Source organism: Neovison vison, chromosome 11 (genome assembly GCF_020171115.1).
Source record: "Neovison vison isolate M4711 chromosome 11, ASM_NN_V1, whole genome shotgun sequence".
Taxonomy (NCBI): Eukaryota; Metazoa; Chordata; class Mammalia; order Carnivora; family Mustelidae; genus Neogale; species Neogale vison.
Genome location: NC_058101.1, coordinates 48,438,836 through 48,452,389, shown reverse-complemented (window position 1 = coordinate 48,452,389; position 13,554 = coordinate 48,438,836). Strand labels below are relative to the sequence as shown.

The 13,554-nt window shown below is 40.0% G+C and overlaps 1 pseudogene; it reads left to right on the top strand.

Annotated features, from left to right (window-relative positions):
- Window positions 1-2,701: 2,701 nt before the first annotated feature.
- Window positions 2,702-2,872, top strand: LOC122890627 (annotated as a pseudogene).
- The last annotated feature ends 10,682 nt before the right edge of the window (window positions 2,873-13,554 follow it).

Here is a 13,554-nt window from a genome sequence, read left to right as displayed (position 1 = left end):
TGCCTGCCTTTCGGTCTCTGCCAAAATGCGAGTGATGATGGCTGACTCCCTTGCTGTTGTAGGCTCTAAATAAAGATACCTTGCCTGTTCTCATTTGGTTTGTCTTCATTTATTCTGCAGAATAAAAAGAAAAAATAAACTCGGGAATGAGCTTAGCACAAAATTCAAATGACAAAGGTAACAAAAGCATATGCATGTATGAGAAATGAGCATTATAGTAAATCTTCATACCCCACTAATCATAGGGACTAGCTGGGTTCTGATTAAGCCCCAAGAACATGGAGACGTTTTACTTCTTTATATTTCCTTCTTTATACCCTCTTCCGCATGGTTTACCTCTAACCCCTTAACCTGGAAAGGAAAATCCAAAGCCGCAAAATGTCACTGCAGTTGTTCAATCTTTGAAGGCTGAATCGATTTCAGAAAGACCTAGGAACCGAATTTAATCACTAAAATATCAACTCCATGAGGGAAGGGAGCATGTCCGTTCAGCTCAGTTGAACAACTGACATAAACATGTGGATGCAACCAGAGCCTAAGCACCTGCAAGAAGACAACTCACATGACTAGGTCATTTCAAAAACCTATCTTACTTCCCTGAAGTCCCCAAACCAAGATATAGTCAGAGAAAACCAATGATCCAACACACCAAATGTAGCCCAAACAGACTAGCCACACAAGAACCAAAGATTGGGGTCATAACTCCCTAGTAATTTGTCCCATGATGCTCACTGCTTAGTTGGATACAGCTGCATTTCTAAACTCTTTCTCTCATGCTCACTGGATAGTAAACATGAATTGCTATTAATAATAATTTTCCACTGCACGTCCGGAATAATCCATCCAGAGAAAATTGGAACTTCTTCTTTGCTGAGGTCCAGTCCCATCAATTTGAGGCTCATTTTATAGAAAGGCCATTGAGCAAAATTAATGTACCCAAACAAATAGAGTTTGTCCTTGTAACTGATTCAGAGTATGACAGGAAACAAAAGGGCTGCCTTAATGGCCTCCTCTGGGAAATTTATTTTCAGAACATTGAGTTATTTCCTTCTACTCTACCAGATTACATTAAAATCTTTATAAAAAAAAAAGAAGAAGAATAAGAAGAAGAGGAAAGGAAGAAAAACAAAACGTAGTTGTCTGTTTTCATAGAAATCACTTTAAGATTCAGCTTCATTTATATTCACTTGTTATTGTCCAAGTCAAGTAATGTTATAATCTCGGGATTATTTTGTTTCTTTCCATTTTCCATTTTTTTCTCATTTTCTTCACACTGCCCCCAGATGTTTTACTCCCAGCCTCTTAACCCAAAAATGCATTTACCACCATGTTCCAGAAATGAGGGCAGCTGAGCCACCTTAAAATTCTACCATATTTTGCCATGAGGTAGTACTTTGGACAGTTACCTGAAAACTCTGGTCATCTCTTTTCTGCTGTATTGGAAAAGTCAGTAAAGGTATCTGCCTCACTCTCAGTCACTGGGAAAGAAAAAAAAAATGCCCCCTTGTAGTCTCTGGAATGTTCTAAACTATGTGATCTGTTTGCCTCCAGACTTCCTCCATTACAACAGACAGGACCTAAAAGCAGCCCATTCATGGGCTAACCTTTGAAGTGATGAAGCATGAAAACCTATCCAAACAGGAAAGATAGTAACAAAAGAAGTCAACCAGAGTGCCATGTTGGAAACTAGATTTAGAAAATACAAAGAGAGAGTTGGCTGGGTGGCAGGAAGAGACTCTGAAAACTTGCAAGGAGAAAGCATGAGTGAGCCCATTGTACTCCTAAGCAGTGGCCATGAGGTCAGGAAAGCAGGACCAGATGAGCAGTCAGTGGTTAGCAGGAAAAGGACAGATGAGATGGGGCAGTACTGAATTAGAATTATGGCAGAGAATTGGTGACCCCTTGTTGCTGGGGGGTGTGGATGAGGGGTAAGAGAGAGGCTACTTCCTGGCCAGGTTTCTCTCAAGTTCAGCTGGATGGTAGTTTCTGTCACATGAGCTTCCTATTATCATGTGTAGATTTTTTTTAAATCCCACAAAACCCTATTGCAGAAACCTGAGTGAGTGTGCATCTCTTTTTTAATACAAAAGGGCTGGACACACTCACTCCTGTAAATACAAAACTTTGTCACATATTGTGGACCTTAACCTCCCCACACAAAGAGGAGGAACACATGCATGAAATTGTAGGCAGGCGGTCTAATCTAGCTCTGTTACTGATTGGTGGGGTAATCCTGAATAAGATGTTTTTCACCTCTAAACTTATTATTTCTACCATAAAATGGAGTTGGACCAGATATTTTCCCTGGGTAGCTATTTATTGAGCACCTGCTATGTGGCAAGTTCTGCACTAACTGATGGGGCAAGACAGTGAACTAAGCACAGTTTTTGTTCTTTAGGCTTATGTTCTAGTTGGTAAACAGGTAAACAGTTTATTAGAAAAATTGGTATTAGTTCTAATTAGAGAGTTTATTTGGACTGGTGAAGGAGGGCCCCAAAGAAGTTTTTTCAGGGAAATTGAGACCTGGAAGAGGGAGTGGGTATGTTCTAGCTAGATGGGAGGAGAAGAATGGTCAATGTGTCCACCTGGTTAGACTATAGTGCCCAGTTATTTAATCAAGCACTAGTCTAGGCATGGCTGTGAAGGTATTTGGGAGATATGGTTCACATCTATAATCAGTTCATTTTAAATGAAAGAGATCAGCTTTGCGCAGTGGCAGTATCGTAGCCAATGAGGTTTATCCGAGGCGCGATTATTGCTAATTAAATGAAAGAGATCACTCTCCATAATGTGGGTGGGTCTCAACCAATCAGTTGAAAGGAAATTCAAGACTACAGCATCATCAACTCCTCTCTGAGTTTCCAATATGCTGGCCTGACCTACAAAATTTTGAACTTGCCAGCCTCCACAATCACATGAGCCAGTTCCTCAAAATAAATCTGTTATATCCCATTGGTTCTGTTTCTTTGGAGAACCTTGACTGATACAATCCATGTGCAGCCATAGGCACAAGCCCTGAGAGAGGAAACCAGAAGGATGGGTTACAGAAAGTGGGGAGGGGAAATGTCCAGAGCTTGCAAAGCTTTGTCAACTCAAACAAGGTTTTTGGATCACATTCTAAAGTATCTAATTACGTTCTAAGTGAAGCCACTGAAGCTTTCTGCAGAGGAGGAACATAATTACAAATGCAAGTTGAGAAGATAACTCTGTCAGCTCTACAGAAGAGAGACATGGAGTGGAAGTCCTGATGGACACTTTCTATGGCTAATATCTTTTTCCTCCCTTACCTCTTACCACCAGAATTATAATTTAGTTTGGTGTCCATCTCTTCAAGGTGACTCAGGAAAACTGGAATCACATTCCCAACTCCAAGGATAAATTGATTGTCCAAGTCAGTGCAATGGTCTCATTATCCTTGTCAATGATTGATTCCACTCTTGGCATGTGAACCAGTTCTCAGCAAGGAGTTTTGAGGGAAGGTCTATCACAGGAGACTTATGGGAAAGGTATTTTTACTTGTAAGATTGCACTAGGGGACAATCTCTTCCTGTAGATATGGCCATGTCTGTGTATGGACATGCCTACAGCACTGCCTAGCCATGTTCACCCATAAGGGTAGCAGCCTGAGAGTAAAGCCAGCAATCTAAGCATGAGCTGAAATGGTAAAGAACCTGAGTCTCTGGTGACAGTGATGAGCCCCTGAGTCAACCAGCTCCCAAACTTGCTCACTTGCTGGCCTTCGTCCTTTGCAAGATAATGAATTTCTTTTAAACCAGTTTGCTTTGGGATTTCTGTTTTTGCTTTCCATGACATCTAAAATATTTTGGGGGTTAGAGCAGAAATAAGAGTCTAGTTAAGAGACTATTAGAGTGGGGGCACCTGGGTGGCTCAGTGGGTTAAAGTCTCTGCTTTCAACTCAGGTCATGATCCCAGGGTCCTGGGATCGAGCTCCGCATCAGGCTCTCTGTTCAGCAGGGAGCCTGCCTTCCTTCCTCTCTCTCTGCCTGCCTCTCTGCCTACTTGTGATCTCTGTCTGTCAAACAAATTAAAAAAAAAAAAAAGAGAGAGAGAGACTGTTGGAGTGGTCAAGAAAGAGATGATGATGCTTTGGATGGGGCTGGGAGTGACGAAAGGAAAGAAGTTGATGACTTAGGAGATATTCCAAAAGTAGAATCAACGGGATGAAGAGTGGGTGGATGGAGGGATGGATAGATTAAATCCTTAGGAAAGTGCCGTCCATGTTAAGAATGACTGTCTTAGTCCATTTGGTGTGCTCTAACAGAAATATTACATGCTGGGTGGCTTATAAACAATAGAAATTGATTTCTCATACTTGAGGAGGCTGGGAAGTCCAATTAATGGCACCAGAAGATTTGGTGAGTGGTGAAAGCCTGCTTCCTGATTCATAGGCAGCCAACTTTTTGCCGGGTCCTCATGTGGTGAAAGGGACACCAGAGCTCTTCGGGATTTTTTTTTAATAAGGATACTAAATCCTTTAATGAGAGCTCCAACCTCATGACCTAATTACTTCTCAAAGACTGCACCTCCAAATACCATCCCAATAGGAATTAGATATCACCGTATAAATTTTGGCAGGACACATTTAGCCTATGCTAATTTCTTAATAGCTTAATACGACATTTGAAAATTTTTTTGTGGGCCAGAAATGATTGCACTTTAACTTCTGAGGTTCTCTTGCTTCTACTTCATTGGCCAAAAATACTAACTCTGAGATAAAAGTTAAAAATAGTATCAGCATGTACATTTCTTTGTTAATCTACGTCAGTGTCCAGAAGTCTAACTGGGAGTAGAAAGGACTGTGCAACCTCTCTCAAGTGTTTCCTCAGAGCCAAGAGTGACCATTTCCAAAGAGCCAGAGTTTCTCGAACAAATAAACTTATCTTTTATTCTGAGGCCAACTTAAAGAGAAAGCCTAGTAGAGGAGCTACTTCTAGAAGTTGGTGGCTGGAGGTCATTTAGTGTAGGTGGGGCATCTTCTTGGATGGCTTGGACAGGTTCGGGTATGTTTACAAGCATATGGATCCTGGCCCCTTCTTAGCCTTTGATTACACCTGGATCCTGGCAGGTGGGCCTGTCATATACTCAGTGAGGAGGGGACCACCTGAGGAAGCTCAGAGCACATTTGACATGTCCCCCAAAATGAATGGAACCACATTCAGCTTGTGGTGTTTCATAGGCAGATTTTCTGGCAGGTTTCCTGCGACAAAGAGTTTTCATTGTGAAGTTTAGAATCATGATCTTTTCACCTAAGGAAAAAAAGAAAAAGCACAAATCTGGTTATATGCAGAAAGCAGTTTTGCTTTGGCTTACTCTGTCTTGTGACTACTTTTTAGGTTGGTTAATGTTTTCCTTTTTTGTAAAGCTGTACTAATATACATACCACGGCTTTGATGGGGGAACCTTCCATTTGATAATAACAGGTGCAAGTTACTGTGGTGGCATTTTACAGCGGAATGCATAGCTCCCCTCGACCCTTTCACCCCCAAAATTCGTGTCCACTCAAAACCTCAGAATGCGACCTTATTTGGAAATAGGGTCTTTGCAGATATAATTAGTTGAGATAAGGTCATACTGGATAGTCAAGGTTCTAAATCTAATGACTGGTGTTCTTATAAGAGGAGAAGACACCGAGAGATACACAGAGAGAAGGCTGAGTGACTTTGGAACAAAAATTAGAGCAATGGGTTTACAGGCCAAGGATGTTGGGAGTTACTGGAAGCTGGAGGAGGCAAGGAAGAGTCTTTAGAGGGAGTGTGGCCCTACCAAAGCCTTGATTTCCAAGTTCAGGCCCTCACTGTTGGAGAATGACTGTTGTTTAAACCCCCAAGTTTGGGATAATTTGTAAGGACAGACCCAGGAAATGAATACAGGCTTCAAAGCCTGAGCCGCAGACTCTCTGGAGGCCTGCACCTGTCACCTATTTCTTTCTCTCTGTTCAGGACTTAAGGATTTGACCTATTTTCCTTTTCTTTCCACACCTGTTGTCACCCACTCACCTGCTCTCCCCCAAGCCTAGCAGCGGGAGTGGGGGGGATACCCAGTTTGCCCAGCTCCCTATTTTCCTGCTGACAAGTTCATAGCCCTCTCCTTATTTTCAGTGTTTTTAATTCTTTACTTCAGACAAACAGGCAACCACAGAATTAAAAATCCCGGGGAAATGACAATGTTTATAAAACTTGTTAAACCACAGCCCTGTTCTCTAGTTCCTGGATTTATCTAGCACCTGCAATTAAACTGGCATTTGGGGATTATAGCTTTCTATCTGTTGAAATAAAAACAAAATTTGAGTTTTACACATCTATATAGTTGTCAAGTATTTAAAAATTTTCCTAATATAAGCTGCACAAACTGGAAGTACCAGTTTAAACTGGAAGTTCATTTTAATGAACTACATGCATTTTTAACCACCATCACAGATTTGCATCCCGTGAACCCATCCCTCTCCTTATCCCAAACCAGGATTTTGAAAAAGCAAATCTGACAACTCTTTTCTTTTCTTTTTAAGGATTTTATTTATTTATTTGACAGAGATCACAAGTAGGCAGAGGCAGGCAGGGGCGGTGGGGCGGGGAAGCAGGCTCCCCACTGAGCAGGGAGCCCAATGCAGGGCTCAATCCCAGGACCCTGAGATCATGACCTGAGCCAAAGGCAGAGGGTTTAACCCACTGAGCCACCCAGGTGCCCCACAAATCTGACAACTCTTTTCTTAACTGCCTTCTGAGTTAGTCTCTGAGGAAGTAGGCTTATGTCTTTTTTGTTCATTCTGGAGCATGGGGCTGACCAACTCCCTCCCTCTTTTCTTGCTGAGATGTATCCTTCACTTCAGGAGCTCCTCTTCTCATTTGGCAGTTGTGATCATCACTGAAAAGGTCATGATGGCCCTTGGCTGACATCTGAGAACTTGGTTTTAGGAGAGTTCCCACCATTCCTGGTAAAAGCGATTCACTGTATCCAAACTGCTTGCAGAAACAATATGGTTTATGCTGAGCTCTTTCTTTGCTTTTAGGGATCTGGAGTTTTGATGGATGCTAGGCAGAAGGTACCTATATGAACAGCCCCAATAAAAATCCTGGGTCTGAGTCTCTCATGGGGTTTCCTCATAGATAATATTTCACAAGTGTTGTCATGACTTATAGTTTAGAGAAGGTGTGAGGATCCTGTGTGATTCCACTGGGAGAGAGCTCTTGGAAGTGAGTGCCTGGTTTCCTCTACACTTCATCCCATGTACCTTTTTCCTTTCTTAATTCTGCTTTGTATCCTTTCACTATTATAAATCACGATGAATATGATTATATACTGAGCCCTGTGAGTCCTTCTAGTGAATCATCAAACTGGGGGGTGCTCTTGGGAACCTCCAACACAAATTATCTTGGTGATATTTGGAGAGCAGATATCAGTGCCATCAAAGAGGAGTTGGAGGTGATGGCTTCTACTACAAAATCCATTTACAGAATTCTTTTCAATACAATTTTACTCATTCATTCATTTGTTCATTAATTTCTGTAACTTTTGTCAAACACACTCTATGTTCTGGTCACTCTCTTAGTGGGAACTAGAGGAGGAGAGAGAGAACTATGGAGAAGAGAACAACACATTTCTCCTCGCAAGGGCTCACATCTTCGTGGTGCCTTCAAATAGGGAAATAATCCAACTTCAGTAGGAGAAGATTCCATCAGAGTTCAGAGCAAGGGTTTGGGGAGAATGCAAGGCAGAGACATAATGATCTCTGTTTAGGAAACTAGGGATAGTATTCCAAAGGAATTGACATTAAACTAGAATTTAGATGCTAGGTAGATGTTAATCCAATGAAGAAGAGGGTAAGGATATTCTGACAGCAAGGACAGACACAGAGACATGAAATATTCTAGATTCTAGAAAGAGGGAGAAGTTCAGGATGGCTATAAGTGGGACGAGGTAAAAGATAAGGCTTACGTCAGAGGCTAGAGCCCAGTCTTTGGGAGGAATTACATGCCATAGTAAATTATTAGTTTGTGTTTTGACAAGCAATGGGATAGCATTAGGGATTAGTGACAACGATCAAAACTGTGATTCCAAAAGAACTTTCCATTGGTATCCCAAGTGAAGGGAGGCTGCATAATAGAGTGGCTTAAGAAGATGAAGCCAGACCACCTGTCTTCAGTGTTAACTCTGCCACTTATGTGTGGGTGATGTGGGACAGAGTACTCAACCTTTATATGCCTTAGTTTTTCCATGGGCAGAGAGGGGATAATAAGAATCCTTGCCTCTGTAAGTTGCCATGAGGGTGCATATGTTAATAAACTCAAAGTACCTGGTATAGCAGCTGACTTTCAGTAAACTGTAGCCTTCATTAATATTGCATTAAACCGGCATTTTATTTATACATAAGTTTTTGAGGACAGATTCTGCTTAAAACAAGATCCAATATTAGTGTAAGATAAATTTTGAAAATGACAGGAAACTGGGAATTAAGTTTTCTTTAAATATACCTATATTCTAATTACAACATGCATATGTCAGTGTTGAAGTAGAGCAGAATACAGATTGAAGGGCTTATCTAGAAGATCTATGTGTTTTCTCAATTTAACAATAGATTCCCCGTGAAGCAGAAGTCCACTGCAGCTAGATTAACAAAGCCAAAAACAGATTACCAACCTGTGGCTATTATCAAATTGACTCCAACAGTAGTGTTCTCTGTTTTTTGCATTTACTGATTGCATAGCAGTTGAAACACAACCTTTAGAATCACATCTAATTAAAACTTTTGTCTTAGTGAAATAGTTCTTATTTTTTTTCCCCATTGCTATAAAAACTTTGTATGCCCTAAAATCATTTTGAACATAATTTTTTGGTTAAAAAAATTCAAATGGTGTGAAAGGTATACAGAAGTCGAAGCTCCAGAATTGCTTCTTTTTTTTTCCCCTCCAAATTTCCATATAGAAAGAATTAGTATATTTGGGAGATTCTCCCAACAGCCTAATAGCTATCACTATCACACTCAATTCTATCAAGATTCTTCTGGTGTGCTTGACTATTGTAATTGTTTCTTCTGGCTGTTGGCATTCCTTGGCTTCCCTGGCTTGTGGCCACATCACTCCAGTCTGTGTCTCATCTTCACATCTGTTCCCTTTTGTCTTCTCTCTCAAACCTCCCTCTGTCTGTCATTGCATTTAAAGCCAAAAGATAATCTAGGATAATCTCATCCCAAGATTTTTAACTTAATCATATTTGCAAAGACCTTTTTTTCAAATAAAATAATGCTCACAGGTTCCAGGGATTTGATGTGGGCATATCTTTTGGGGGAACCACCATTCAACCCACTATAACTACCGTATTATGTAAGATAGCACATGCCCATTCACACCACCATCATTCTGTATTCCTCACCCCGCATTGTCCTTTTTCATTACATGTGTTATCATTTTACGTGCTAAATCCTCTTCATTACCTGTTATTGTTTATCTCCCCCATGAGAATGGAAGCTTCTTGAGAACAGAGATGTGTTCACTCCTCTCACTCTAGCGCTAGGAGAACACCTGTCACATAGTAGGGCAGTAAGTTTTGTTGAATGAATGAATGGAGAAACTAGGACATTTTGAATCTGTATTTGCTTAGTAAGTATGGTTTTCAACTTAGATTGGGGAGCCTTGAAGGAAAGAGGGTTGCTGATGGAGCCCAACCAGTAGCAACAAGCCACTCATGGTCCTGACACGTGTATAGAGAGAAAAGTAGATCTCCTGCCCACCCCAATCTCTAATTTTTCATTCCTTTTCCAGAGGCAAATACGGTTATCACTTTTCTGTGTACATTTATAAAAACATTCAATGCATGTATGTATACATGCTTAAGATTAATCTTCAACAGTATTTTAGAGTTATGTGTTCTGTTCACTTATTAGAAGAATCAAACTTTTGTTTAAAATCTTTTAAGCTATCCTTAAAATACCTTTAAGCAGGAGCCTGTGTGGCTCAGTTGGCTAAGCGACCTTGGGCTCAGGTCATGGTCCCAGGGTCCTGGGATCCAGGCCCGCATCACACTCCCTGCTCATGGAGAGCCTGCTTCTCCCTCTCCCTCTGCTTGCCACTCTGCTTACTTATAGTCTCTCTTTCTCTTAAATTAATTAACTTAATTAATTAATTTAAAAAATACCTTTAAGCAAAAGCTGTTATCCTTTTTGAGAGAGCTATGGACTCAATGAATTTCCAATTCAATCCAAGCTCTCTTCAGACCCACAAAGTCCAGCTTCATAAATGCCCTAAGTCTCTAATCTCATCTTTTGCTATTCTCCACCCTGGGTTCTAGCCAGAGAACGGAGGGGGCAGTCAGAACCTTCAGCAAAAGGGTGAAAATCTCGGCATGAGATTTGTAATGAAAGGCAACACAATAAAGACCTAGACTACCTTTTGAACCCAGTGTCTTATTTCTCTCTCTCACCACCACCACTCATTCTGTTCTCCTTTTGGCACCTAAATCACAACAGGCACTCCTCAGGGTCTTTGCTCAAATTGCCTCTTATGCCAGGATTTCTCTTTCCCCCATTCTTTTCATAAACAGCTATTTCTCAGCCTCCAAGACTCCTTCTAAATGTCACCTGCCCTTGGGGTACCCAGGTGGCTCAATCAGTTGAGCATCTGATTTCAGCTCAGGTTGTGATCCTGGGGTCCTGGGATTGAGCCCCACATAGAGCTCAGTGAAGATTCTGCTTGCTTCTCCCTCTGCCCCTCTCCCTCACTCATGCACTCTCTCTCTCTCAAATAAACTTTAAAAACCTTAAACAACAACAACAACTAAATGTCATCTGCCCTGAGGGCCCTCCCTTTCATCCATTTGCCCAGCAAAAGAAAACAGCTGGATTGCTGAAGGAAATGTCAGAAATTTCAGTAGTAATTTTACTCCAGCCAAGTCTCTCCCCTACTCCTAGATTCTCTTTCTTAACGTCCTTTCCTGATCTTTGCCCCTCTTACATGAATTCATAGTAGTCTTCACATGGTACTTAGTGTACTGTATTATAATTGCTTATCTGTCTGTAAGTTCCATGTCCTTGTAATCTCCATGAGGGGAAGAACTTCGACCTCTTTGTGGAGTTCTGTGTATTATTCTACAAATTACAGAATCTGAGGGAGTCATGGGATCCCCCCAAATTTGTAGACAGTTGGTCATAAATGCAAGTGGCCTGGGGGCCCCCTGAAATACAGCTGGCTTCTGAAGGGAGAGCAGGTTTACATAGGACTGACCCCTTAACTTACGGGTTCTGTGCTAACACTGGATGATTAGTGCCAGAATTGAACTGTAGCATGCCAGTTGGTGTAGGAGTATCTCTCCTGAATCACCTAAATGCTCCTTGCTTCAGGGTGTAAAAAACCTGAGGCTCCTAGCAAAGATTAGAAATACAGATTTTGGAAAAGTGTCCTTAGACAAAGGCCCATGAGATAGCAGCAATTCTTCCTGCATTTTCTTATTAAAGGAGCATTATTTTAAAAGTAATGGCCACATTAGACATGGTGCATTTAGTCCTGTGTTAAGATGTCCTGAATACATAGATATTGTAGAATAAGTTTGTGGGAGTGGTGGCAAGTTTCATTTAAAGATCTTGCCTCTTCTAGACCCTGACTACTATAAAAAAATGCACTCCCTTGAAGGAATATTCCATGGAAACAAAACAAATATCTGTGAGAAACACTGAAGGTGGCAGAGCCCTCAAAACTGAGATGTTGACACAGGAACATATTTTACCATATTCATGTGAATTTTTAAAAGTCTTTTTTGACTTATTGATTTGCTAACGCAGCTTGGCTTTACCAATTAACTTTTAAGTTAGCTGTTTCACATATATTGAATGAGTCAACTTATAGTTCCAAGGTTTTGTTAAGATAAAAGTCATGTAGCAAATAGTATCATATTATTTAGCAGGTAGTATCATATTATATTTATATTTAGCAAAATATATTTATTATATATAATGTATAAGTTTATCTTTATATCTAGCAAAATATATTTGCTACATATATAAATTTATATTTAGCAAATAGTATCATATTATGAATTAAAAGATAAGGTGCCTTGAAGTGAAAGAGTTACAGTGCAATTATTAATAATTGGATATGTTTTTAAAAGCCTTTTTGATATATTTTCCAGAAATTGAGAAAGTAAAAAACTCAAAGGAGGACCTGAATTAGGTATGTGATGATTAATCATAAAAGTAATTTTTGGTAATAAGATAAAATACTCTGTGATCTTTGGTACATATTTTGAAAGAAAGATCAAAGATTTGAGTGACATTGCTATTATAAAATGTTTCCCATATTCATCTATTTATTTCAACAGATTTTCTCAGCATTTATGTCTTTGAAAACTAAAACTGCAAATAGAACTGATGCTGAATCCTGCCTTACCAAGCAATAAGTAAGAGTCCAGTACTAACACGTAAACTACTGACAAAAATATAGTACCATTTATCTCATTAAAGGATACATTTCGGGGCGCCTGGGTGGCTCAGTGGGTTAAGCCGCTGCCTTCGGCTCAGGTCATGATCTCAGGGTCCTGGGATCGAGTCCCGCATCAGGCTTTCTGCTCAGCAGGGAGCCTGCTTCCCTCTCTCTCTCTGCCTGCCTCTCCATCTACTTGTGATTTCTCTCTGTCTACTTGTGATTTCTCTCTGTCAAATAAATAAATAAAATCTTAAAAAAAAAAAGGATACATTTCCAATAAAATACGTCAAAGGAGGTTGTACCAGAGTAACCCCTTTATGGATAAAAATGCTAAACTTTAGGGAAAATACAAAAACAATTATTTGAAGATACTGGAAAGCAACCAAAAGCGGGCAGGCAATAATAGAAAGGATGGCTGTTCTTCAAAAAATTGAAATACAACAAGTATGATTTATGCTCGTACATCTTTTCATGGGGGTGGGGGAGGATTACTCAGTCTGTACTGTGAACAGCACCTGGAAGTCAATCAGAAAGCCACAGTCCTAATGGCTTAAGGTTAGAGTCTGGAGCTACCAGAACACCTAGAAATGGAGGAGGAAAATCCTGAGAAGGAAGGACTAACAGAGGGAGAGAACTCCAAAATCTACACATACACCCTACCCAAATCCTTGGTTGACTCCTGAACTCAGTGCATGAGAGACTCCAAGGAGCCCAGGAAAAAACAACATCAAGATTGCTGAAAGAAATTATCAAAAATTTCAGGTGGAATTTGACTCTGGATTACTTTACTACATACTAGAATATATCAACACTCATCAGAAGAAGAAAATTGAATCTAGAGGTTCCACAATATATCATCCACAAAGTCTAATATGCAATTCAAAAAATAACAAATATGTAAAAAATGGGAAAATTTGACCCATAGTCAAGAAAAAAAGTAATCAATAGAAATTGCCTCTAAGATAACTCAGATATAAGAATTAGCAAAGATTTTCAAACACTTTACATATACTCAAGGATTTAAAAATATATATAGTCATAATAAATTAACAGATGGAAAATGTTAACAGATACATAGAAACTCTTTAAAAAGAGTCAAATGGAAATTCCAGAACTGAAAAGCACA